This window comes from Rana temporaria, chromosome 10 (genome assembly GCF_905171775.1).
Source record: "Rana temporaria chromosome 10, aRanTem1.1, whole genome shotgun sequence".
Classification (NCBI taxonomy): domain Eukaryota; kingdom Metazoa; phylum Chordata; class Amphibia; order Anura; family Ranidae; genus Rana; species Rana temporaria.
In genome coordinates, this window is record NC_053498.1 from 38,555,520 (window position 1) to 38,575,645 (window position 20,126).

Consider the following 20,126-nt stretch of genomic DNA (forward strand, 5'->3'; position numbering starts at 1 on the left):
AAACAAAATGGCCACCGATTAACAGATAGAGGTCAAACACAGTATGGAGCACAGGCAAAATGGCCACCGACAGCATGGAGGGGAACACACAGGTAAGCAAACTTTTCATGGCAGCTTATAGCATTTGTAGCGGACGTACAGCACAGTTCCCTCACAGGTGGAGCCCCCCCAGGTGAACCCCTGGCCCCTATAGACTGGTCATATGCTAGCCCTGGAGCGTGTAGCTCACCGGCCACCTGTAGAGCGACGGGCATGTCGTGGATGACCCAGCGCATAGCTACGGTCGGCACACACTCGATGGCCGAAACTTCGGAGACTACAAGGATCTGGGATCCAGCCTGTCACCCAGTCGGAGTTGATCGTAGATCACAGGAACAATCCAAAAAAAATAGTAATAATAAAAAATTCAATTTGGAATAGATCTTCAGGCCTATGGGACTGTAGGGAGCCATGTATTTTCCTTAGCTAGGCTGAGAGATGAAGAGAGAGGGGTTATACCCAGAGGGACCGCCCCCTGGGCGGTACTGTATGGTGTGTGATGTGTTTAACACTTTCTATACGTTTTTGCCTAGTCACTTCTGAATGAAGGCCAATACCCACTTTGTCAAGATTAAGGCTGTGTCCGTCCATGAACGAAAGAGAAAAGGCGATTACATTTAATCACTGCTACACAAGATCCACAACAAGTCGGAAGCAACTCAAAAACTACTCCTTAGATGATACTACACTCCCAATATTACTGCAAAGTTTTTTCAAAACAGCTCCAATGAATGCTGGCACGGATGTGGCAAAGTGGGCACACTACTACATATGATATGGGACTGTGCTAATCTTAGGAGCTTTTGGAGAGCTGTATTCCGATTGATATCTAAAACTACTGGCTTCATAAAGTCAGGGAATGTGGAATTGGCCATACTAAGTATCCATGTGGAGCAGTTTCCTCCATCCCTTAGACCAATGGTAATACAAATTCTGATGGCAGCCAGACTGACAATCACGAGTAAGTGGAAATCTGTCAATTCACCGAATATCAGTGAAGTCATTAAAAAAACTTGATGAAGGCTTTAAATATGAACAAATTATGGCTAATGTAGAGGGAAATTTACCCTGTTTTTATAAGCAATGGGATCCTTGGATTCGCACTAGGCAGATTAAATGAAAGAATTGTCCCCTACAAGTGCTTGCACTTTCCATACCCTTTTTCTTTTGATAATGAGCCAGAGTCTTTATCCTTTTTGTTATTGCTTCTTTGTGTTCTATTTTAAGTATTTTTTACATAGTAATTCATTAATATGTTGAAATTACTTGTTTATGCATAAGTTGTATACTACAGTTTTAGATGTTTTGAAGATATGGTTTAAGGCATTTATATGAATGTACTCAGGGCCGGATTTGCTCTCCCTGCCGCCCCAAGGCCAGGTTCCACAATGCACCCCCTCAAATCAACAGAGAATGTGCGGCACGGTTAGTTCAAATATGTTTTTTTTTTTACTTTTTTATCACTTTTTTTTATTTGTAGCTTGTCGCTTACTTTTTTTAATTTTTGTATCATTTTCTTATTATTTTTCTTATTCTTTACTTTTTTATTTTATTAATTTAATTATTATTTCTTATTATTTATTTATTTTTTATCAATTTTTTTACTTTTTCCTGTGTGATAGCAATTGGAGGTGACATGTTCTCTTTATTGACACTGTCACCTCCAAAACAGGAGTCCTAGCACTGTGCTAGAACTCCTGTCACAGCTGAGATGGGAAGAGCACAGCTCTCCCCTCTCACTGTGTACATCGGCAGCAGGGACAGGTAACAGACTTGGTGGCCGGGGGGAGCACAGAGTCCCGAAGACAGAGCCAGCAGAGAGAGGTATGTGGGTGGGGGGGGAGAGGGGAGGATGGACGGGAGCACATATTTTACAAGTGATTTTGGCGACATCACCGCAATCACTTGTTAACGAGCAAGCGGATTCCCCCATAACTTACTGCCCTTAACTGTATGTTCTGGGCATCGGGGGACTCCATGCCACTGCTGTCCCTTGGAGCCCTGCCGCCCCAAGGCCTGGCCTCAGTGGCCTTGTGGGAAATCCGGGCCTGAATGTACTACCTATAAACGAATACCTTGTATGATATATTACTGTGGATTGTATGTTGAAACATTTGTCAATAAAAAATATAAAAAAAAAATCAGCAGAGCTTCCCCTCATTTAAGATCTCCCCCCCCCTCAGATCTAAAGCGACTGCACTTCCAAGTGCACTTGTAGTGCAAAGTGGATTTGGCTTTAGTAAATCAACCCCATTGGGTGATTGAATTGGGTGTAAGAAGTGTGATATCTGTATGTATGTATGTATGTAAAATGGTCAGAGGAAATTCCATATTCTAGTTGTAAGGTTCTAAAGGTTTTAATAGCTGTACCTACCAGAATATCATCCAATTTGCTGATCCCATTGGATTCCCATTGTGCCACAGTTATATTGTAAATTCTACAAGGAAGGCTCAAAATGGGCATTTAAACAGTGGTTCTGGTTGAATCAGCTAAAGGGATATGCAATAGTATATGTCATGCTTGTATCGAGGCTTTAATGGTAGGAGGCAGCTTGGTATCATTGGTTTGGAGGAAGCGACTAGCCAGCAGGTAGTGATATAAATTGTTACCAAAAATTTGGTAACTCTCCAGTTGTGTCCATGGGGTCTGGTGGGACCGAGGTAACCAGGCTTTCACTTGTGTTAACAAAGATGCCAGATAGTAGTCTCTAATCACCACGTGACCCACTCCACCTGCTCTCCTTGCTGTTATAAGTTTACTAAATGCATCTAGCCTTTTTGCCTCTCAAAAGATATTTGTTGATTAAAGATTGGGCCATTTTGAAAAAGGATATTGGTACAGTGATAGGAAGGGTTCTAAACAGATAAATTAGCTGAGGTAGGTAGCAACACCATCTTGAAGGCTGCCAACCTATCAAACCAGGACAGATTTGATTTTGCCAAGTCCTGCAGTTTAGAGCTGAGGGAGATCAAGAAGGGAGAGTAGTTTGCCGACATCAGTGCGTCATCAGGTGTTAATGTGAATTCTAACTATTTGATGCCATCTTGTTGCCACACCTAAGGAAAAATAACATGCTTTTTTTAACATCTGCAATGAAATGACTTATCACAGTATCTACAGTACATCCTCCTCTAAATAATCATGGGCTCCTGTAGATTCAATTTGGTCCAATTTGTGTCCATTCCATTTGATCTCCAAACTTTGACTCACAGATCAATGAGGTCCTCTCGCACATTGATCCATATCTTCCATTTTACTGCTGGAATTCCCTTAAATTTTACCACACGGAAACATATGCTGAAAACAATGTGTTTTATACTGTGTTAGTACCTTACCATTCTGATCGAATGGGCTCATTTTTTTCTACAGTGAGTCGATCCATTTCAAATAGGCAAACTAGAAATTTTTACTTCATCCTGAATGACATTTGCATCAGAGGTCTGGACTATTTACTTTAATGATGGGGGTTTTGCTGCTAAATTTTTAATTAGAGCTTAAATCTTGGCTTAACACTATAGCTACCCCCTAATAGGGATTTTAAAATCATAAGGTCGCAAGGGATAATTTCCACTCTATATGGCAACCAATTACACACCAAGCTGTGAAAACCCAACTGTCCATAAAGGCTAAATGGCAATCCCTAATGCCAGCTATATCTACAGAGGAATGGGATAATTGTTTCTCTCACATGTTAATCGCGTCTGTGGTAAATAGTAGGTTGAGTCAATTGTTACCTTCCTCCTCCTGTTCAATTGCATAAAAAGGGTTGCATGCACCTCATTTGGAAATATCTGGTGATCTCTTAGTTTTGGATGTTTGCAACCACAATTTATTGCAACCTCCTTCTCCTCTGTACACTGTTGGGTATGCTAGATGAATAGCATTAGCGACATTATACTAGAATATTTCTGAGAGAATCACTGTTTCTGCCCTGTGAAACCATAGTCATAAAATGGACGAGTCCATCTTCCCTGAATGTAGCCCAGTGGCAAGCATTATTTATTCAATCAGATCACTCCCTAAGACATTTATATATGATAATAGGAAATGCCAAAAATATTTGGGACCTATGGAATAATTCTACAACTTTCACTCTAAGCTTGTGATGACCTCCCAAAAGCTACAACTTTTATCAGTTTATTTTATGTATTACAGGTACTTATATAGCACTGTCAATTTATGCAGCTTGTTAAATACTTTACACTAACAACAGTCCCTGTCCTCATGGAGCGTACAATCGAAGATACCTAATTCACATTCATACATAAACTAGGGTCAAATTTAGACAGGATCCCAATCACCAACATGTCTTTTGGCGTGCCGGGGGAAACCTGGTTATGCAGAGGAAACCAATGCAGGCATTAGAATAGACAAACTTCAGGCAGGTAGTGCCCTGGTTGGGATTCAGAGCAAAGTGCTGCTAGGTGGAAGAGCTAACCAATTAGTCACTGTGCTGCCCCATGTTTGTCTCTTTGCATGTGTATTATTATTATTATTATACAGAATTTATATAGCGCCAACAGTTTATGCAGCGCTGTACAATATAAAAGGGAGACAATACAGTTACAATACAATAAAATACAAGAGGATTAAGAGGGCCCTGCTCAGAAGAGCTTACAATCTAATAGGTACAACACAAACTCACAAGAGACAGCCTTTATTTCTATGCTGCATATATCCATCAAGGCAACTTCACATATTCATTGTAACTATGTATATTTACAAACACTTAGGCTACATCTGCATGGCCATAAAAATGTACTGATCTGTTATGCATGTTTTCTTATATTTTCAAAATGTTTTTCCAACTTTATTCTAATACCTTGCCTCTAATTATCCACCTTGCTCTAATTATCTGCATAGCATTACGTATTATCACAGTCATATTCGTTTTTTACCACTAGGTGCATCAAACTGATTTCCATATATCACATATATATTTATTCAAAAAATATTTTTTGCTGAAATGACTGTTTACAGGGTATAGAGACATAATAGTTAAATGATTTCTTTTAAAAATGATTAAAAATAGATAAAAATCAATCATATAATGTACCTACAGTTTCAGTTTCGTCTTTGCATGCCGTTTCCTGCTCATGTGATGTACAGAGACTCAGAGCCAATACAGGGCAGTGATGGTTTGTAAAATGAAACGGATTGGTGTTGAGGGGTTTTAGACACACAGTAATCACATCTCCTTCATTAGTGACCACAGAGAGAAATATCCCATGACTTTTTTCATCAGGAAACAGACAACCAGGAAGTGTTCAGAACACAGAAGGATTACAGCAACATCAGAGCAAAAACGAACAATGAGGACATGAAACCAGGACTGCAGTAAGGTAAAGGAAGCTATTTAGCTAAAAAAAAATTCCTTTAGTGACCTTTTAAGGTTGGTTGTAATTATGTCATCTGTATCGTTATATAATTCATTTTGTATGCCCCCCCGGTATACTCTTGCATTTAGATTTAGCTGAACTTCTATCTAATCCTCCCGTTCTATATATTTCTTTATTTATTAATGTACGTTGTAATCCGTTTCATTTTAAATTTGATGTAATACGATTTTAATGTTTGTAACTGTCATACACATCGCGTCCTGCAGGGATAATATAATCTAGTGACAAGGGCATCCAGGCTACAGGCTCTATTATCTAACACAAAATGGCGGTGTAGACTGTATCAGACTTTACACCAAAAATGGCTGTTGTTCACATTCACTAGAATACATGGACTTCGGTCCTCTATATCATACCAAACATGGCCACCGTAAGTAAAACAGGACGCGGTGCTGTGATAAATAGGAGGTGGTTGTGGTGCTCTGGAAGGTCCAGATGACGTCAGGTTGACGAAACCGGTCGAGCGATTTGACAGAACGCCACAACACACTTCCGTTTTTTGCATGTCAGCATGAAATGCTTTGTTGAACTTGCCCATATGTGAGTACCCATTTTTTTTAAATAAAAGTGTATTATTTAAACGGTATCACACTATTTGGGACCCTTCTCTCCTTTATATGGGATAACTACTGGGAGCACCACCAGGAGCACAGCAGGACGGAGTATTGTCAGAGTGCTGCACAGTGGCATACACTGTGAACGCTTTACACCCCAAAAGGGGGTGGAGAATTCGGTGAGTGCGGGCCACATAAGAGCACAGTTTGAGGTGGTCACTGTGTGAAATACACTTTTGAATTTTTGGATTGTGAAGTCACAGTAACTCACACACTGTATATGGACGTTTAACACTAACAATTGGTGTGCTCAATTGTATATGATATCCATTTCATTTTTATTTATTTATATATTTATTTGTGTTTTGCACGCATTGCAAGATTGCCTATTAATTATTAGGCACAGTTGCACTTTATAGTTGTACCATTAGGGTAAACATATCATCAACAATATCAGTTTTGCAAATTTTTTCAATATCACATTTATGCATCTATTAAGGTAGCACCACCCCTACTTCCACACTCCATTCAATTCATTATTTCACCTAGGTGGAATTACGTAGAGGCAGCTGCTTTAAATTTTCCAAGGGTCTTAAAACCCTACATACGCATTTATTTCTAATCATTTACTGGCAATATTTGCTTCCATTGCGTGAATTCATTCACACCATTTCATGTTTTCTTATAGCACAAATGTTCCTGCGTAATGAGTAGTAAATACCGTTTTTTTTTTATTCTTTGATACCTGCATTTGGCATAAGTGTATACATGTTTCCTTAGGTGCAGATTTTTGGATTCTGTGATATACATCTGAATGCAATGCATGTCTACACACCTGTGCGACTGTCTCAATTGAAAACAATGCCAGCAACAGATGCATAACGAAAGAATAAGAATCAATTAGAATAATTGTAAATGTGTTGTATTTTTGGACATGTGAAGGAAGCCCTATACTTGTTTACAACTGAGTTCAAAAGAGTGAAAAGAAAACAAAAAAGTCTAAATATAAAAGGTGCATTATTGCTGGAATCCTATTGTCCCCTCTGTACTTCTTCATAATCTGTGTAGTAATCCAGCAAACTGCAATTTGCACATGCTAAAATTTCCTGTCATCAGACCGCTCAGCGCTGTGCTCTCTCTCTCGCTAATTAATTGATCACTTTTTTTTTAAGCTGCAGTACAATTGTTTGACAAAATCCAGGCTAAAAAATATTCCATAAACCAATAGACATACGTATACTTCCTGGAATCTTGGCATCCTTCAAATTATAGCTCCAGATCTGTGAATTAAAGCAATAAATGATGACTGCACTTTGCCTGTGTGCAGGAGTTTCCTGTAATAAAGACCAGTCAGTACTGCTCTTTCCTGTGCAGGGTGACTGGTCTTGTATGCTGTTTTTTTTTCTTTTCTACTTTGCAGGAAGATAGTGGGGGGGGGGGGTCCCTCTCACAGCTCTACTCCCGGCATGGGCAGCAATAATATCAAAACTACTTTTAAAATAAATTTCTGGGTTTACAAAGACATTGGATGCACACACACTAGATTAACATATTTTTTAATGGGATTAAAATTAAAGTTTTTGTGCCTGAATTTCAGCTTTATAGTACGCAGCTTCCAACTTTTCTGGCAGCTCAGTTTTCAAATAGTGAAGTTCCTAAAACTTTTTTGCATGAGGCAATGTGTGGTTTAAAGGCACATTATGCAACACTAAAAAATATTCCACAAATATTTCACGATGAAAAAATAAACAAATAAATTGTAAAAAAGCATCTGGCACGCCTGTATTGTTTAAATTGTTCCTCATCTATGATTTTCTTAAAGAGAAACTGTGGTGTATACTTAGTCAGAAAACTATTTTAACTCTTATGTTTACTTGCGCCTCAATATTTTCATGATGCTATTTAATATGGATTTTTAGATACTCCCTCTACATATACAGGCGAAACTCAAAAAATTTGAATATCGTGCAAAAGTTAATTTCACTAATGCAACTTAAAAGGTGAAATTAATATATGAGATAGACTCATTACATGCAAAGCAAGATAGTTCAAGCCGTGATTTCTCAAAATTGTGATGATTATGGCTTATTGCTCATGAAAACCCCAAATCCACAATCTCAGAAAATCTCATGTCTCTAATTTTTCTCTTGGCAATGCCCCATAGATTCTCTATGGGGTTCAGGTCAGGCGAGTTTGCTGGCCAATCAAGCACAGTAATCCCACGGTCATTGAACCAGGTTTTGGTGCTTTTGGCAGTGTGGGTAGGTGCCAAGTCCTGCTGGAAAATGAAGTCAGCATCCCCATAGAGCGCGTCTGCAGAAGGAAGCATGAAGTGCTCCAAAATCTCCTGGTAGATGGCTGCGTTGACCCTAGACTTAATGAAGCCCAGTGGACCAACACCAGCAGATGACATGGTTCCCCAAATCAACACAGACTGTGGAAACTTCACACTGGACTTCAAGCATCTTGCAGTGTGTGCCTCTCCATTCTTCCTCCATACTCTGGGTCCTTGGTTTCCAAATGAGATGCAAAATTTTCTCTCATCAGAAAAGAGGACTTTGGACCACTGAGCAACAGACCAGGTCTGTTTTTCTTTAGCCCAGGTAAGACGCTTCTGACATTGTTCAAGAGTGGCTTGACAAGAGGAATACGACATTTGAAGCCCATGTCCAGGATCCGTCTGTGTGTGGTGGCTCTTGATGCACCGACTCCAGCCTCAGTCCACTCCTTGTGAAAGTCCCCAACACTTTCGAATGGCCTTTCCCTGACAATCCTCTCCAGGCTGCGGTCATCCCTGCTGCTTGTGCACCTTTTTCTTCCATACTTTTCCCTTCCACATAACTTTCCATTAATGTGCTTTGATACAGCCTTTTAAGAATATCAAACTTCTTTTGCAATTACATTTGGAGTCTTTCCCTCCTTATGGAGGGTGTCAATTATGGTTTTCTGCAGTGTCAGGTCAGCAGTCTTTCCCATTCCTACTAAACCAGACAGAGACCATTTAAAAATAGGTAAAAAATGCGCAACCAAAAAAAAATGTGCAAACAAAGTGTCCTGATATGGAAATGTGAAAATAAATACAAATACATATAATGTTGTGAACCCAATTAATAAATAGGTGCAAATGGTATTAAACCAAATTAGTGTCCACTGCAGCTGGTGTTGATTTGCTGTAATCACGGAGAAAAAAAGTAGTAAAAACTTCATCCAAAATTATCATCCAAACTTTCAGCCGTTGGTACACATTTAAACAGAGGGGCCGCTTACCAGATCAGGTGGACCTCTATTACGGAGGTCTTGGAGGCTCAACAGACCAGGGGTCACTCAAGGGGATCCTCGGTAGCTAGACACTGCTGTAGTAGCGTATCCCTTTTTATCTCCAGGCTTCCCAGGGCTGTAATGGATCCTATTTCAGGTAGTCTCCACTACCAATGGAATAGTGTGATGTGCGAATATATTAAAGGAAGAGCAAAAAAAGCTTCATGGTGCAGTAGGATTTAAATAATCAAAAGCCCCTTTGACAAAGCGGGTTTACTGACATCAGATAAAAGCTTATTTGGCAGAACAATTTAAAAGCAGATAAAACATCCAGCAGCGGCTGGGGACGATCAGCTGGGGTGTGGTGACGTCAGGTACTATTGCTCCGCCCGACGCTGCGTTTCTCCTCACAAGGCATCAACAGGGATAGGAGGCAATACCCCAGACATCACACACACCGCTCTATTAATAGGTAACAGCAGGAGAGTGGCACCGGAAACACAGGCATTCCAGCCACATGTTTGCAAACACAGTCACATCGCCACATGAATCCTTTATGGCACAGTCATAATTATATTTACATGCAATTGGATCTTCACCCACAATATGCTTATTAATACAAAAGATTTCTTCACGATATAAGGTATGCTATATTCTTTTCTTTCTTCTCCTTTTTTCTCTCCCACTTTTTTGGGTGGCCTAACCCCTCCCTTTGGAATTTTATGGGTTTTTGTTAGTGAGAGATATGTGCAGTAAATCTGAACAAAGGGGATATACATTTAGCGTTTCTTGTAGGGAATGTGTTTTTTTTTTTTTTTTGGATGTAGATATCCAAATGTATGCCCCATAGTCCGCGCTCTATTTGTATTCCTCCAATGGTTTTACCATTTTTCTCTTAGTGCCCGTCATTAATACTGACACACTTGAGAAATGGGAATGCCAATATGGTGAGATGATGATGCAAAAAGTTTTCATATGGAAAGATAATAATAATGTGGTTGTGCAATATGTATTTCTAGTGTTTTTTCCCATTGAAGAAATCTTTTGTATTAATAAGCATATTGTCGGTGAAGATCCAATTGAATGTTATATAATTATGACTGTGCCATAAAGGATTCATGTGGCGATGTGACTGTGTTTGCAGACATGTGACTGCAATGTCTCCATATGGAATTTTGGGTCTTGGCGACCTGGAGACATGGGAGTGCTGCCTGTGTTTCCGGTGCCACTCTCCTGCTGTTATCTGTTACCTATTAATAGAGCGGTGTGTGATGTATGGGGTATTGCCTCCTATCCCTGTTGATGCCTTGTGAGCAGAAACACAGCGTCGGGCGGAGCAATAATACCCGACGTCACCACGCCCCAGCTGATCGGCCCCAGCCGCTGCTGGATGTTTTATCTGCTTTTAAATTGTTCTGCCAAATAAGCTTTTATCTGATGTCAGTAAACCCGCTTTGTCAATAAAGGGGCTTTTGATTATTTAAATCCTACTGCACCGTGAAGCCTTTTTTGCTCTTCCTTTTATATACCCGCACATCACGCTATTCCATTGGGAGTGGAGACTACCTGCAATAGAATCCATTACAGCCCTGGGAAGCCTGGAGATAAAAACGGATACGCTACTACATCAGTGTCTAGCTACCGAGGATCCCCTTGAGTGACCCCTGGTCTGTTGAGCCTCCAAGACCTCCGTAATAGAGGTCCACCTGATCTGGTAAGCGGCCCCTCTGTTTAAATGTGTACCAACGGCTGAAAGTTTGGATGAAGTTTTTACTACTTTTTTCTCCGTGATCACAGCAAATCAACACCAGCTTCAGTGGACACTAATTTGGTTTAATACCATTTGCACCTATTTATTAATTGGGTTCACAACATTATATGTATTTGTATTTATTTTCACATTTCCATATCAGGACACTTTGTTCGCTCAATTCTTTTTGGTTGCACAATTTTTACCTATTTTTGACTTGTATTTAGAGCTGTGTATTCCAGCTATTTTGTATTATTGCAGCACCAGTCACTTTTTTTTGATTGATTTTCTTTTTTCCCTTCTGTTATGCTGGGAAATATACATTGTATCAGTACATAACCATTGTGTGGTGGGTTATATGCAATTCTTGGGTAATATATAGATCTATATTTATTCATTTATTTGTACTAATTAGCACTGTTTACACGGATAATAATAATCTTTTTAACTTTGTGGGGGAAGCGCAGGTGTTATGGCTTAATTGGCTGATTAGAGTGGGACACTTTGAGCCCAGAATATTGCACCTTTTCACAATATTCAAATTTTCTGAGATTGTGGATTTAGGGTTTTCATGAGCTATAAGGCATAATCATCACAATTATGACAAATGACGGCTTGAACTATCTTGCTTTGCATGTAATGAGCCTATCTCATATATTAGTTTCATCTTTTAAGTTACATTAGTGAAATAAATGAACTTTTTGCGCAATATTACAATTTTTCAAGTTTCACCTGTACATGATTAAAAAAACACAACATAAACAGGAGGTATCATCTGTCATTTTCAGATTTTGGCATCAGCCTGAAGTTCCATGTTTGGCTGCCTGGGCTTATGAAATTAACAATATTGAACATCTGAAAAGCAGGATTGCCAGGGATGGGGAACAATCCGAATCACACAGCCTTATGTGTACCGTCTGGAGTAGAGGTAGTTTGACTACTAAACACCCACATATGAAGCCCCTACCTCCGCTATAACATACCTGGAAACCCTATTGTCTTCTGTCTGCCTGGCATATATTACTATGCCCAGTATTTACTTTGTTAGTTTCGGCAACAAGCAGGGCCGGATTAACAAGGGGGCTGATGGAGCTGCAGCTCCAGGCCCCTTTCTCAAAATAGGCCCATTTGCCCCCCCAAAAAAATAAATAAATAAAAAAAAATCGACTTCAGGGGTTGTAGCTCGACGACCAGAGGTCACAGAAACCCCACATTTGGGGGGTGGGCAGATGAAGACATACCCCACAACTGGTCAAAATATGGGATGGCTATCATTTATGGTTCCAGAGATACGGGCCTGCTTGCACAGCCTGTCAGAAGCTACATTCAGAGCGGCCAATATAAATACAAGCTGACACACTGCAGCAGACTGATAGGATCACAGGGCTTATAATAATTATTTGTATATTACTCATGGTAATTAACCCCTTGCCACCCAGGCCAATTCTGACACTTCTCTACTACATGTAAAAATCATAATTATTTTTTTGCTAGAAAATTACTCTATGGTGGTCTTTGCACTTTTTATGTTGCTGCACGATTCTGGCTTAAATGAGAATTGCAATTTTATTGCTTAGAAGATAGATCACGATTCTTGCGGTGTAACATCATCTTTCACATTAAAACAAAAAAAAAAAGGGCTAACTTCACTGTTTTGTTTTTATGGTTTTTATTATTCATTGAAGTGGGCAAATGCAGTGTGACATTAAATATTGCAGCAATTGCCATTGTATTCCCTAGAGTCTCTGCTAAAATATATATAATGTTTGGCGGTTCCAAGTAATTTTCTAGCAAATAATATTACTTTTTAATTTAAGAAACAAGTGTTGGACTTTAAGTGGTTACATTTCCCGCATTTACACACAGAAGTTTGATCTAAGAAGGAAGTTAGTTACAAAGTTACAATGTTTCATGTTGTTTACAAACTTGGCAGACTGCCCAGATTTTTTCTTTACACACAGAAGTGTATCCCTTTGATCTAAGAAGGAAGCGTTAGTTACAATGTTTCCTGTTAAAAACTTATAAAACAGATATTTTCTTTTGATAGCTGAAAGTCTCTCCACTTGTTATATGAAAGAATCCGCAAACTCTGCATTGGAGATTGTCAGGGGGGTTGAATCGAGATCACGTTTTTTTTAACGATTAATTGTGCACGGTAGCACGGTATTTGCGCAGCAATTTTTCAAACATGTTTTTTTTTTTTTTTTTAAAACTAGTTAGTTAAGTTAGCACGATTTTTTTTTGGTATCCTAAGCAATGCTTTACATTTTTTTTAGGTTACATGTTTAGAGTTACAGAGGAGGTCTAGTACTAGAATTATTGTTCTCGCTCTAACGATCGTGGCGTATGTAACCTGTGTGTATCTGGCTCTGATACTACCAGTGCCTTCCCAGCCACGGACTAGTATCTCTACCCAGCCTGTCCCCACACACCCTCTCACCTGCTGACCTGTGCATGGGGGAATCACTCCTGCAGTGTTATTGTGTTCTGCCAGTGAGTACAATGATCAGTGTTGCTAACTATAGCTGGCAGCACTGATTGTTTTGGGAAAAACCTAACAGGCTGGTTGTACTCAAGTCGATTAATAGATTGACTTGTGTAAAACCAGCTAGCCCATACATAGATCGACTATGGCTGGTCTCTGCATAATTGGCGTAATTTAAATCCATGTTTGACCCGCTTAACCACTACGCAGTCCCTAAACATCCTTCTACTCCTGTACATAGTGCTCACTGTCATACCCTCCACACTCCTCTCCTATACAGAGCGCCCCCTGTGATACCCTTCACACTCCTCTCCTTTACATAGTGCCTGCTGTCATACACTGCTCTTCTGTACATAGTGCCAACTGTTGCACCCTCCACACTCCTCTCCTGTACATACTGCTCACTGTCATACCCTCCACACTCCTCTCCTATACATAGTGCCCACTGTCATACCCTCCACACTCCTCTCCTGTACATACTGTTCACTGTCATACCCTCCACACTCCTCTCCTATACATAGTGCCCACTATCATACCATCCACATTCCTCTCCTGTACATACTGCCCACTGTCATACCCTCCACACTTCTCTCTGTTACATATTACCCTCTGTCATACCCCCACACTCCTCCTGTACACACTGCCATACCCTTCACACTCCTCTCCTGTACATAGTGCCTGCTGTCATACACTTCTCTCCTGTACATACTGCCCACTGTCGTACCCTCCACACTTCTCTTCTGTACATACTGCTCACTGTCATCCCCTCCACACTCCTCTCCTGTACATACTGCCCACTGTCATACCCTTCACACTCCTCTCCTGTACATAGTGCCTTTTGCCATACCCTTTGCACTCCTCTCCTGTACATGATGCCCACTGTTAGACCCTCCACATTCCTCTCCCCCACCTGCACATACTTCCCACGTATATACCGTCCATACTCCTCCCCTATGTCGCTTACCCACAAAAACAGTTCTTTAAAATTATACTGAATATCCTCAATGTTACCAGCTCTAGAATGGACACACTTTTGTTAGTTCAACTAAAGGAAATCTCAGTTCTCATATTTGTTCTGCCCCATTATTAGTACTCATTTAATTTTGTGATTACTACTGTGATGTATAGAGGAACATAGAGGATCTCCGCTACTCTAAATATAGCACTTGTATAAAAAAAGTGTCCCTGAAAATATTTTTTAAATGGTTCCTGGGATCCTGTGATATTAAAGCGGTAGTAAAATTTCCTGACATTACTACTTTTTAGAGGCCCTGGGGTAGGTTATGCCACAACGTACAAGTATGCCCAGCATATTAGCACATTAGGGAACACTTAAATTTTCAGACTGAGCCCTCCAGTGCTGCGCTGTGATAAATCCGGCGGGGCCCGGGCACTTCCATCTTCACCCGGTCTTCCTTCTGGGTTCTGTGCCTTTGGTCACTTGACTTAGCCGAGTTGCGTTGATGTCATTCCCACGCATTTATTTATTATTTATAAAAGGCCCCACCAAAATCCTCAGCACCAGGCCCATGATGTTCTTAATCTGGCCCTGGCAACAAGGACTGTGTCTTTCCTTTTTCTTCTACAGTAAAACCTTGGTTTGAAAGCGTTTTGCAAGACAAGCAAAATTCTAAGAAAAAATTTGACTCGATATACAAGTAGCATGTCACAACCCGAGTATAAAAGAGAGACACCTCTCAGGCCCCGTACACACGACCAAACATGTATGCCGAAACTGGTCCGCGGGCCAGTTTCAGCATACATGTTTGGTCGTGTGTAGGCGCGAGCGGGCCGAATTCCAGCAAACATTTGCCCGCCGGGCCTTTTCCCAGTGGGCAAATATTCCTGGACGTGTTTTAAAACCGTCCGCTGGAATCCTGCCCGCTCGGACATGTACGGTCGTCAGTACAGACCTACCGTACATGTCCGAGCGCCCGCCGTCCCTCGCATGTGTCGAATGACTTCGACGCATGCGTGGAAGCCTTTAAATGGCAGGCCCGCCCACGTCTCCGCGTCATCGCCGCGGCGACGACGCGGACACGCCCCGCGTATTGTTTACGCGCGGACTTCTGTACGATGGTTAGTACAACCATCGTACAGAAGCCCTCTGGCAGGCATGTACGGTGAAAACGGTCCGACGGACCGCTTTCATCGTACATGTTTGCTCGTGTGTACCGGGCATAAGTGTAGCAATAAGGTTACATTTAATAAAGGCTACACTTATAGAGAAGAGAGACACCTCTAACACTCTGTAGCTTCTGCTGGATTTTGCTTATTAACCCCCTGTGAATGGACATTTTATGGTTACACAACCTGGTCACATTGATGAAATATTTTTATATTGACTATAAACTGAAGGATCTATGAATAAATGGTTGTGGAACAAATCATTTGAGTTTCCATTATTTCTTATGGGGAAAGTTTCTTTGATATACAAGTGTTTTGGCTTACAAGCATGTTTCTGGAAAAAATTATGCTCTCAATCCAAGGTTTTACGGTTTATGCTTTGACTAAAAGGTTGTAGGTCCTACTGACCTTAATGTATCCTATATGCATTAAGGTGAAAAAACATCCGATGATTACCAGCCCCCCATTTTACTTACCTGAGCCCTGGAAAGTCCAGTGTCGTGAACGCACTCGATCGTTGCCTGGGCTTCTCGGCTCTTCATTGGATAGATTAATAGCAGCGCAGCCATTGGCTCACGCGGCTGTCAATCAAATCCAATAATGTCGGGGCAGAGTCCTGCAATTGGTGGCTATGGATGCCGAATACAGGACTCGGGAGAGTGACCGCAAAGTAACCCCCTTGGGAGAGCACTTGCCAGAGGGGGGTTATCTGAAGTGGGAAGGAGCCGAGAGAGCCGTAGAGGGACCACAGAACAGGAGGATCGGGGCCACTCTGTGCAAAACGAACTGCACAGTGGAGGCAAGTATGATATATGTTATTTAAAAAAAAAAAAAATCTAACCTTTACAACCACTTTAACAAAAAGAGATCAACTATAAACAGAGGTATCTTTCAATGAAGATGTATGTCAAAATGATCCAGAGCTATAGGCAGCTTAAATGATGTGCAAAACTTATCTTTTTTTCCTGCAAAATTCTAGTATGGCGTCCATGGCTCTGTATTGTTCAGTAAAGGGTCCCTGGCATTAAAGGACCAATAGAAAGGTTTACGAGGTGGAAAGGCAGAACTAAGCAGACTTTTACAGATATTGGTCAAATGTCAGGTAAACTATTGTGATATTTCAAGAAAATCTTTTATAAGTTTGTTGGGCAATGTTCCTCCCAAGATAAGGTAGCCAGAAGGTGTCTACGCAAGATTGAAACTTGCAAAACATGGTTAGATTTTCATTCAAACTTTAGTACAAGAGTCAAGATAATTTGTTTCGAAAGCCAAAAAAATGTGCCCAGGCCTTCTATATGATAGGAATTCCCAGACATTAAACAGGTTTCATTACACCAGGGCTCAAAATGTAAAGTCCTGAGCTACTAGCTAGGCCTTAAAGGGGTTGTTTAACCCTCATGGTTTTCCGGGAATGAGCACACCATCTGTAGCTGGTGTCTGTGTCCTAATTGGATAGATTGATAGAAGCGCAGCCATAAGCTCCCGCTGCTGTCAATCAAATCCAATGACGCAGGGCCGAGTCCGGCATTCTGTGTCAATGGGACTAAGGGACCCCAGAAGAGGACGACAGCTCTGTGCAAAACGAACTGCACAGTGGAGGCAAGCATGACATGTTTATTTTTTTAAACTAGGGTTTACAACCCCTTTAAGGGTTACTAGCCACCAGTTGCCCCACCCAACCTCGACCCATCCCTAAACATGCCCTTCATAGATTATCTCATGAAATGACACTTAAATGTTTTATGCAAAATTAAGTTACAAAAATAAATATGAACAACAACTTTATCAGTGCCCATCAGTGAAGCCCGACCAGTGCCCATCAATGTGGCGTCACCAGTGCCCATCAATGTGGCGTCACCAGTGCCCATCAATGTGGCGTCACCAGTGCCCATCAATGTGGCGTCACCAGTGCCCATCAATGTGGCGTCACCAGTGCCCATCAATGCAGCGTCACCACAGCCTCCTCTGTGCCCATCAATGCAGACTGACCAGTGCCCATCATTGCAGCCTCACCTGTGCCCACCAATGCATCACCTGTGTCCATCATTGCAGTGTGCCCAGCATTGCAGCCTCTCCTGTTCCCATCATTGCAATGTGACCTGTGCCCACCAATGCCGGCTCATCTGTGCCCATCATTGCAGCATGACCAGTGCCCACCAATGTAGCCTCACCTGTGCCCATCACTGCAGCATGACCCGTGCCCATCATTGCAGTTTAACCAGTGCAGCCTCACCTATGCAGCGTGACCAGTGCCCATCATTGCAGCATGACCCGTGCCCACCAATGCGACCTCACCTGTGCTTATCATTGCAGTGTAACCAGTACCCAATAGTGCAGCCTCACCTGACGAATCTCCTCTGCGCCCTGCACATGAAGCATGGGACACCAGAACCTACTGGCGCCGCCAAGCTCGACAGGATCGCGCTGCACGGAGCTGCCCTGGACTCCTGTGACATCCAAAGTCTGCTAATTCATGATGTGCCTACTAACAACCACTTTCTAGTGAGTACAATAATTTGCGATTAAAGTCTGTTGTTCATACTACTACACTTAGATTGGCACTACTTTATCTTTCATGTTCTATTTTAGCTGCCCTTACATTTCTTGTTGTATTCTTTATAAAGCCTGAATGCTGATGATGATCCCTCAAACTTGTATTGTTTGGAGGCCTTCTCCTTTGCTTTTATATGCATTTTTACATTGGAGTTAAGCCATCCAGGACTTTTGTTTGCTTTTTTAAATGTATTACCCAATGGGTTGCGTGTTCTTTGTTCCTAAGATGTTATCCCCATATATGCCTTCTAGCAAGGTTCGTAGTTTAGGGAAGTTGGCTCTTTTGAAATTTTGTGTCTTTGTATTACCCTTATGTTTCCTATTTGTGTGATTTATACGGATACAATTGACCTGTGATCGCCGTTTCCTAAAATGCCCCGTATTTCCACATCCGTGATCAGGTCTGTATTGTTGGTAGATCCAGTAACGCAGGGTTTGACAAATTTGCTTGGAATCTAGGAACCAGCTAAAAAAGTTAGGAGCCAAAAAAACGCACCCTGTCCCGCAAAGCTCGCGCGCAGAAGCGAACGCATACGTGAGTAGCGCCCGCATATGTATACGGTATTCAAACCACACATGTGAGGTATCGCCGCGATTGGTAGAGCGAGAGCAGTAATCCTAGCCCTAGACCTTCTCTGTAACTCAAAACATGCAACCTGTAGAATTTTTTAAACGTCGCCTATGGAGATTTTAAAGGGTAAAAGTTTGTCGCCATTCCACGAGCGGACGCAATTTTGAAGCGTGACATGTTGGGCATCAATTTACTTGGCGTAACATTATCTTTCACAATATAAAAAAACATTTGGCTAACTTTACTGTTGTCTTATTATTTTATTTAAAAAAGTGTATTTTTTCCCAAAAAAAAGTGTGCTTGTAAGACCGCTGCGCAAATACGGTGTGACAGAAAGTATTGCAAGGACTGCTATTTTATTCTCTATGGTGTTAGAATAAAAAATATATATAATGTTTGGGGGTTCCAATTAGAGGGAAGGAGATGGCAGTGAAAAAACACATTAGAACTGCTGTTTTTTGCTACTTGTAATGTAATGTAATGTCAACGGCCACCTACTCCTAGATTCCTTCTGCAGGCCTCAGCTTCCTTCTGTGAAGGCCGCAAAGCCGCGGCCTCAATTACTGTCCGGTCCGCGCCGGCCGGTAATTGAGGCTGCGGCTTTGCGGCCTTCTGCAGACCTCAGCTTCCTTCTGTGAAGGCCGCAAAGCTGCGGCCTCAATTACCGTCGGGTGTGGGCCCACCGCGATCGCGCCGGCTGGTAATTGAGGCCACGGCTTTGCCCAGTCAAGCCCAATGGTAAGTCCGGCCCTGCCCCTTCCACATCCCTGTGATGAAGGGTATACCCTTGAATGGTTGCCAGCCAATCATGAGAGCTGTTGAACCAGGTCTCTGAAATTCCAACAAAATCCAAATCCTCATCCTCCTCGTACAACAGTATCTCTAGTTCACCCATCTTGTCCGCCAGGCTCCTGGCATTGGTGAACATGCCACGTAGTTTAGACGTGTCGCATACTATCCTCTTATTGGGTGTTCAGAGATTGCAAAGAGGACTTGTTACTATACTTACCTTGGGTTTATGTGCTTTAGTCAACCTACCACTAATGCCCTTAATACTACCCTCTAATGTTCCACGCTGACCATCTTTACCTCTGGACACCTAGTTTAAAAAACCCTCTAACTTTTTGGCCATCTTCACTCCCAGCCAATCTGCACCCTCCTCATTTAGGTGCAGTCCGTCCCTTCTATAGTACTGGTGATCGACTGAGAAGTCAGCCCAGTCCTTCAGGAACCCAAACCCCTCCGTACTACACCAGCTCCTCAGCCACTATTTACTTCCCTAATCTCTCTCCCTCTGCCTTTCTGGTATGGCTCAAGGTACTGCTAGTATTCCTGAGATTTCCCTTCGCCCCCCCCCCCCCCCCACTGTCACTGGAGGAGTTCTTCCAC